An 8,725-nucleotide genomic window follows, 5' to 3' on the forward strand; every position below is an offset into this window, starting at 1 on the left:
GTACTCAGTTTGCCATTTGCAGTAACTTTACCCATGCAAAACTTCCAGCATGGTTCTTAAAACAGACTACAACCATGCCCTTACCAAATTACAATTTTGATTATTAGAATTGACAATTTCTAGTATTATCTGTTCTGTGGTTTGTTGTGCTTTATATTCTCTGGGCTGTTGGGAAAAACAAGTGTTAACTGATTTGAAAAAATATCTGTCAGATGGTCTTGGAAAAGATAAACTGGCCAACAGAGGATGAGGATGAAGACACAGATGTCTCTTTGGAGGATACATGTAGGATCACAGGATTCCTTCGCACATTTATTGAGAACGGTAAATATGTACTTAACAGTTCCTCAGGTTATTTAACAGAAAGTTTGTAATGGGTGCAAATAAATGAATGTTGGTCAAAAACACAATGCTTTGCTTCCTGTGCTTTTTATTACCTGTGGATTATCAGCTACATGAGTAACCCAAAGTACAAATTAAGTTCTGTTTTCAACTTCATTTATGATTGATGATACAAAATCATTTCCGGCAATAAAATAAATGTTGACTTTCTTCTCTATTTCAGTAGCGTCTCCTAGCGTCCTTGGGAAACTCCTGCAGTTCTGGATAGGGTGGAATGTGCTGCCCAGACACTTGGATGTTGACGTGGTGGAGAGCAACTTCCCCAGTTCTTCCACCTGCTTCCACCTGCTCAAACTTCCAGGACATTACAAAGAGTACTCTAACTTTGAAAGAGATATTCTTGCTGCTATTTGTAGCACTGACACTGGGTTTGGAATGGTCTAAGGACAGATCAGTATCTCACTGTACACCTTAGTGTACATTTTGTTGTCTTGCTTGGCCAACAACAACATTTGGATTGCCGCATAAAAGCATTTGAAAGAGTTATATCAACTAGTGGCTAGTTCTGCCTGTGTGTAGTAATACTGGTGCAGTAAAAAGGTCTGCATGCTTGTGATGTGAAGCATATTTTATACCATTGTCTTTAGGTTTAATCTCACTGTTCACAATTGTTTTAAAGCTCAGGAGACTGTTACAGAGACAAATTGAGTTGTTGCTGTTCTTATTCGTGGTATTGTTCTGAAACAGGAAGCATGTTACAGTTTCTCGAGCCTTCAGATTCAAAGACTAAGTCTCCAATCACGTGAAATGAATACCTCAAAACAAGTTATCTTGATAACTACAGGACAGTTTCTTGTAAAAGGCTCTGTTACATAACCATAATGGTTTTCAATGTTTAAACTGAATGGTTAACAAAAAGTTCATTAATAGTAATAGACATAAGTTGCTCATTGCAAAAAGTGTTTGTTTGCAGTCATATTGTATAATGCAATAAGTTTTATGACATCTGGTATAAAATAAAAATGCTGTCATTACCATTCGTTTCACAAAAAAATCATTTTAGACACTTGAAACAAAGATGTGTTTGGCAAATAAGAATGCAATTCAACACAGATATCAGAACTGCTAAACCATAATACAGCCTTCTTTATCAGAACCTGAGCAATATGGATTTACTGGAGCATTTCTGATAATAAGCTCACACTTTGTACGTAGACATCTAACACATTGGACAGAGGGCCATCAGGGTCTGGTAGACTTCCAACTTCCTGGTCAGTCAGTGAGCGCTGCAGCTGAACTTCAGGGATCACAACACCAAGCCAGTCCAGTCAACTCCAAACTCCATGTCAACCTGCAATTGCAAGAGCTGAGGTTAAAGGGTCAGTCAAGGTCTTAAAGATTTCTATGGTAAACATGTCTACAGAACTGTAAGTTACATTCATTCATTTTACAGAACCTAGTTTGAAATATCACTTGTTTATCATCTGTGATTCTGTATATATGCCCCAAAAACAGCTGTGGCATCAGAAAGAGCTTGACTACAATTTCCAAAAGCCAATACATTAATTTTGAGAGCTAAGATGTATAATTTTCTCCCTAAATCACTGCTCCTTGTTTAACCACAATATTGTAGTAATACCTTATTGTGTTGAAAGTGCCAATGATGGGCAGTATAAATCCATAACATTTAGTTCCTGAACTACAGGCCACTATTAGTTACATTTTGCTACTTATGCATGCACTTTATAATGGACAAGGTGGAGATAATATTGAAAATATTGCATGTAGGAAATGAAAAGTTAAAGTAAACAGAATTACTGAATAAATTCAAACCTGTATGGGGTCCTGCTGCGCCTCACGCTCATGGCGAGTCCACAGTTGCAGCGGTGACTGGTTGCCCTCAGTGCGTAGTCTGTGGCAGTTCCAGCCACGCTGGAAAAACTGAAGGTGCTTCTGTATGTGGGGAACGAAGCACCAGTGCAGAGCATAGAGATGTATTTCACTGTCAGGATCGAGAAGTCCTTCTCTCTCGAGGTTGGTAAAGATGGTGTAGAAGAGATCAAGCACTCCCACATAAACGTCTCTCCAGAGCCTTTCGATTCTGATGGGTATAAAGGAAAAATTATTTATTCTACCAACAATGAACAAAAACACAACATACAGGGAAAATACCTTTACCTAAATACTTTTACCTACTGTTGTATGTTGTATGACAACACTCCTATCAATGCTAAGAACAGTAAATTAGAACTGAATTAAATAAGTAATAAGTGATGTTTTCAATTTTCAGTCTAAATAACAGTTAATGACAAAGTTTAATTTAAAACTCTTAAAGGATAAGTTGATTTGTTTCAAGTTGTCTTTAAACAATGCTCACATGCCCACATGTATGCTGAAAGAGTTTTTGGTCGCTGTAGTTGTTCCTCTGTCCATCTATACTGGCTGTGGAAAATCTAATGCTAACCATTCTACTGTAAGTGATGGGTGGCCTTGTTCTGTGACTGCTGAAACCTCATATTAGCTTCAGCTGAACTACAGAATGAGGACTGTAGATCTGTCATCACTTACACTGAAATCACACTAGAATAGTAATCTTCTCCTGGTCAGTATAGATTACAGAGAGACAATTGGAGAACAACTCTTTCAATATTAACACTAATTTAACATTAATGTTGAAAAACTCAATCTGCTGCCACAAAGCTTGATTGTAATAAGATAGACTTAAAGAGACAGGTTAAGTCAGTTTATATTGCCATCTTTTAGTGTTTAAGTGTTATTTTGATAAATGTTTGAATGAAGATTATGTTACCTTTGGTTATGGACACTCCTGCCAGCAATGTGTGAATTCCTGTTCATTCCTCTATTAGCCACCATGTAGCGTGCAACATCAACATTTTCCCCGCCTTTGTCTGACCTCACACGTGATGGCACACCATAGACGTCGACAGCTTCCAGAAAGCTTTTTAGGACTGTTGCTGCACGATTGTTGGTGGCGGCACTCAAGTATACAATCAAACGACTATAGCCGTCAATACCACCATGCACAACAATACGCCATCTGAAATAGATATGTATGAGAACAGATCAAGATCAGTACCACTACCTGCATCATGCATCTCTGTATGTGCAAGTTTAGGCCAGATTTACACAGAGCATACTGTATAGGCCTATTTGAACAGAACTTCACTATCTAAAATCTTTAACACACAAACATAATCAAAAATCCTGATATATTTCTAGGTCAATATTTATTTGTATTTAAATTCCAGGTCACAAAATTTACACCCACACCCACACACAGCAAAGTGAATTTATACAGGGTTCTGGCGAGTACTTTGATTAAAAAATAGCCTTTGAGGCCAGCTGCATGTTATAGAGTTTTTAGTCTGGTCACTGACTTTTTCTGTTTTTTGCACTGTTACTCACGCATATTAGATTTCAAAGAAGACAATGGCAGAGGTTAAAATGTTGAGTGCAACTTTAATTTGGGAATATTGACATCAATACTGGGTGCACAGTGTGGGAGCTGTAGCCATTTTAGCCCATGTAAGACTGTATATACTCAGATTACAATTTCTACATTGTACCATCTACAATAGAGTACTGTGCCAAAACAGAAGGTTTATCACAGTTTCTAACAGACCTGTTCAGACCAGTTTAAAAAGCCACCCCACCTAAAAGTTCAAAGAACCAACCAGTATTATTCTTAATTTTGATGCTGGTAGAAGTCAGTAAAACTGATTTGCATGCACAAGAATGTTGATGGATTAACTAATTTGATCCATCCCACCATTGAAAAATCCCAGTCTGGCTTCCAGTGACACTGGTAGGTTAATTAAAATTGTAGATGGGGTCTTGTTACTTATCTGGATATACACTAAACAGGGTAGTAAGTGTCTTACAGTAGTAAAATCTACAATGAAGTAGATGCTTGAGATGGTTAATGTTTTTTCGATACCTTATCAGTTTGTGATTTCCATCGATGTGCCATAAACTGTTCGGTGCTCTAACAGAGTACCTCCTACGCCTTCTTGGGTTCAACTGAAGGGTGCGCATCAAAACTCCACCAGGATCCACTCGCCGCATGGATTCCTGGACACGCTGTCCTATAATTGGCAAAACAATGCACAGATATGCTGTACTGAAAAAAAGCATTCCCCAATCTGGCAGTGAATTCACAAATCCTGATAAAATCCAGACTAACAGTAAATAAAGCAGCTTCCTCACATTGTGAGTAAATCAGCATGTAGGCCTAATCCCAACATAAAATAACCCCCGAACAAATGAATGGGTAATGAATACAATTCCTTACTTTGTATGCGTATGCCTTGTGCATTCAGGTGCCCAATCATCATTTTGTATCCAGACATGGGATGCTGCTGCAGAATTTGGGACACAGTTTCATCCAGATTGTTGTCCTCTATTGGAGTTAATAGATTGTGGACTCTGATCATCAAAAATAACAAGAAAACAAAAATGTCACCTATCTCACAGTACAAACAAAACACAGAGTCTGTTGCTCTGTCATTAGCTGCAGTGTAAGGTTTAGATTATTTTAAATTGGTGTCACCTAAAACAAACCTCATTCCTGTTTAGTCTAAACTCAGCTGCCCTGTCCTGTAGAAATAATATCAGTTTATACATTTGATCTATAATTCAAGTTCAAACCTTTCATGTTGTAGGAGTTTATAAATGCAACACTATCATGTGTTAAAGATATGCAATTGTGCTGAAATGTCACATCTGACTCTGTTCACCTTTTACTCCAGAAATAGGGTTACAGATTATCTGCCTCACTGAACAGGTAAAATAAGTGAAACCACACCCAGGTGTTAATTGTCAGAAATGATACCAAAGAGCATGTGCAGGATAAACAATTAATAATACAAACCAATGTTGGCTCCTACACCAAGTTTGTCAGTAATATAAGCATATTAGTCACCAATCATCTGTCATTGAAAACCAAAGCATATAGGCCTATATTATCAAGTATTGTCAGACCTGTTCCCAGTGCATATTAATGTAAATTAATACCAGTAACGTTAGTTAATTTTTAGTTAATTTAAACTCAGATTAGAGAGCAGTGCAAGGTGACATATAATGGTGGGGATAAATGTTCTATGATATCATGAACTATGTATACTATAAGCTTAGACTAAAACATTTTATGCTCAAATGTGCACCTAATGTTAGACTATAAGATAAACACAGTATATTACCCAGTGGTATTTGGAGATAACCCTGCTGAAAAAAACAACACAGACCAGCATCAAAACACAACATATGCTGGTCTTGCTGATCAAAAGCCACTAGCAAGACCAGCATGGTGCTGGTCTCTGTTGTTTTTTTCAGCAGGGAAGGTGAGCAACGTTATAAAAAGAATGTAAACTGGACCAGACAATCAGACAGTGTAGGGTTAGCGAAGTAAAATTACCTTATTCCGTACTGTGCCATCCTCCGACGAATGGTTCTTTCGCTCACTCCGAACACCTGTGCAATGTCCTCAGCAGTGTGCCCCCAGAGTAGGTGTGCTTCGATTACATTGGGGGGTATATTGTAAGACGGACGTCCAACGGTCCCTACTTCTGACTCTGACTGGATGTACAGTTGGTGAGCGACTTGTTCAAGACCGTCCAACACTGCTGGCTCAATATCCACATCCGAATCGGCGGTGCGCTGAGCCAGGTCATCGATCAATCTGTCCAGGCGAAACTGAATATAGTCGGTTGTTGCTTGGCTCTCGACGTCGTTCGCTAATGATCTCATTTCATTCGCAATCGCTCGCACAAAAAATGCCATATTTAACCAGAGATACACACAACAATGCCAACGACTGCAGCTAACAATTAGCTGAGCGGGCGGGCTGGTAGCTAACAACATTCCTACGAATCAGCGCCACTACTAAGGCAGAAGTAGTAGATCCGAATCGAGCACACTCCTGTAACCAATCATGCTGTTGACTGAGGTTAGGACCTCCTACCTCCTCATTAGCATATGGACACAGAAATACAGAAATAAATAAATGTAGGTGCACAGAAATGTATAAATAAATAAATGTAGGTGCACAGAAATGTATAAATAAATAAATGTACGTGAACAGAAATGTATAAATAAATAAATGTACGTGAACAGAAATGTATAAATAAATAAATGTGGGTGAACAGAAATGTATAAATAAGTAAATGTGGGTGAACAGAAATGTATAAATAAATATATGCAGGTGAACAGAAATGTATAAATAAATAAATGTAGGTGAACAGAAATGTATAAATAAATAAATGTAGGTGAACAGAAATGTATAAATAAATATAAAGCACTTATTCATTTATTTATTCTTTTATTTATACATTTATGTATTTATTTATGTATTTATTTCTGCATTTATTAATGTATGCATTTATTTATTTTTTTATTTATACATTTATTTATTTATTTATACATTTATTTATGCATTTATTTATTTATACTTATGTCAGGTTTGGTCCTCCATAGGGTACGTGTTAAGCAATTCCATTGTCAAAAAAAGATATTTACCTTCTTTGAAACAATATGCTTCCTAATAATTGTGTTTTCTTAATAAATCACTGTCTGTGTCCTACAGTCCAGGAAAATAACCAAAACAGTGGATGAAATACAATCAAGCATTGGCAGGTTAAGGGCATCAGCTGGTGTGTCTATTGCTGATGAAAAAACCTGTTCAGCTAAAGGCTTGTGAGGAGATGTATGCCTTGATATAGCAGAAGATCATTGAGGATGAGCTTCAGGAAGGGGGGGGGGGGGGGGGGGTATAATCCAAAAGGTGCTTCAGCACCCAAAGGGAGTGATGCTGTGGTCTCTGGAGACCATTCAGCTTTTTGCTGAAAGGGCTAAGGAGGACATAGTTTATGTTGATGCAACAGGGAGCATCATTAAAAAGGCAAAGGGGGAAAGTGCGCCATTTTATATTTATGAAATGGTGGTCAGACATCCTTTCAAAGGTGGGTCGCCAGTCCCTGTGGCCACATTTGTCACATGTGACCACACAACAGCACCTGTCTCATTTTTCCTGGGGTCATTCATGACGGACTGCATCAGATGCCATGGAAGGTATATCAAGAAAAGGTGTGTGATGTACATATGTGATGGATCTCTGTTTCTCATGGAGTCCATATCACAGAACTTTTGTGGAATGAGTCTTCGAGAACTTCTGTCAATGTACTTTGACATTGTCACTGGACAAGGACAGAAAGAGACCTACCACATACCTATTCTCCACCGATGCCTCAGCTACATCATGAAAAATGCAAAGGCCCTTTGCCAGAAGCAGTAAGTGGTTTGTTTATGTGTATTTCTCTTTGACATGATAAGGTGTTCAAATGTATTTAATTTTTTGTATGTTTTTACTTTTTTCCACAGTGCTAACAAACACTACCACCTGGCTATGCATGTCTTCGGGCTGATGACACAAGCCACCACGCTCCATGAGCTTGATGACATAGTCCGCAGCACTACTGTGGTGTTCTCAAGCTCTTGCAGCGGGCAGGAGGTTGAAAAACATTTTCAAAACCTGCAAAAAATTCTGACCAGAGCTGGACCCCCTGAAATAGATGATAATAGAATAGAGGAGGAAAACTTTGCGGTAGGTAATAAAATCTCCAAATAGTGCATAGCATTTTGCTGTGTTACTCAAAATGTATGATGACAGAACCAACAATATTTCAGACGGGGAGCTGTTGCTTTTTCTAACAAAGCCAGGTGTCTATTTTGACTTAGTGTTGTCAAGTTCTGTGCTGATAAATAAAAGTTTAAAAATAGGTAATAATCAAAAAACAGCTCGAAGCTTGTACAGTCAGCTATAAATTTTTGAATGTTGGCATTGGATGTGGCATGGTTATGACGCTTAATTGAATAAATAGTATGTTTACTTGTTTTATGTTACTTGACTCAGTGTGAATTTACATGGTAATAGACAATAATATTAGAATTCCTTTGTTAGAATGTAAGTGAAATACAATAATTTAGATGGTTATAAGTTAAGTGAAGAAAAGAAAATCATTGCCTTTTTGGTACTCCACACCACAACAAACCTAATCTGCTATGTTTTTTCCTCCAGAATGATGTGGGACCAACGCAATTCCAAAGGCACTTTGAGCATGTCATACACGATGGAGTTCTGGACCAAACTGGTGAACCCAGTGTGTACTTCTGCCCAACATTTGTGCCCTCACTAGAGAGGCACTTTCTACCCCACGCTGCTCTGTGGTCTAATATCATGCTAGGTGAGTTTGTTTTTAATTTTTGTTTTGACTTTTTGGGTCATAACAGAACTTCACAAAGGACAACCAGACCCAAGGAGTCATGGAAAAGAGCCAGCGGGACCTGATAAGGGTCCGTTTCCAACGAC

General features: G+C 38.1%; 1 long non-coding RNA gene across 1 annotated transcript; it reads left to right on the top strand.

Moving 5' to 3' along the window:
- Window positions 1-220: 220 nt before the first annotated feature.
- On the top strand, window positions 221-1,377 carry LOC115569113 (uncharacterized). The gene is made up of 2 exons (XR_003981487.1): window positions 221-324; window positions 569-1,377. It is a non-coding gene; the product is annotated as an uncharacterized LOC115569113 (long non-coding RNA).
- The last annotated feature ends 7,348 nt before the right edge of the window (window positions 1,378-8,725 follow it).

Source organism: Sparus aurata, chromosome 18, assembly GCF_900880675.1.
Source record: "Sparus aurata chromosome 18, fSpaAur1.1, whole genome shotgun sequence".
NCBI lineage: Eukaryota > Metazoa > Chordata > Actinopteri > Spariformes > Sparidae > Sparus > Sparus aurata.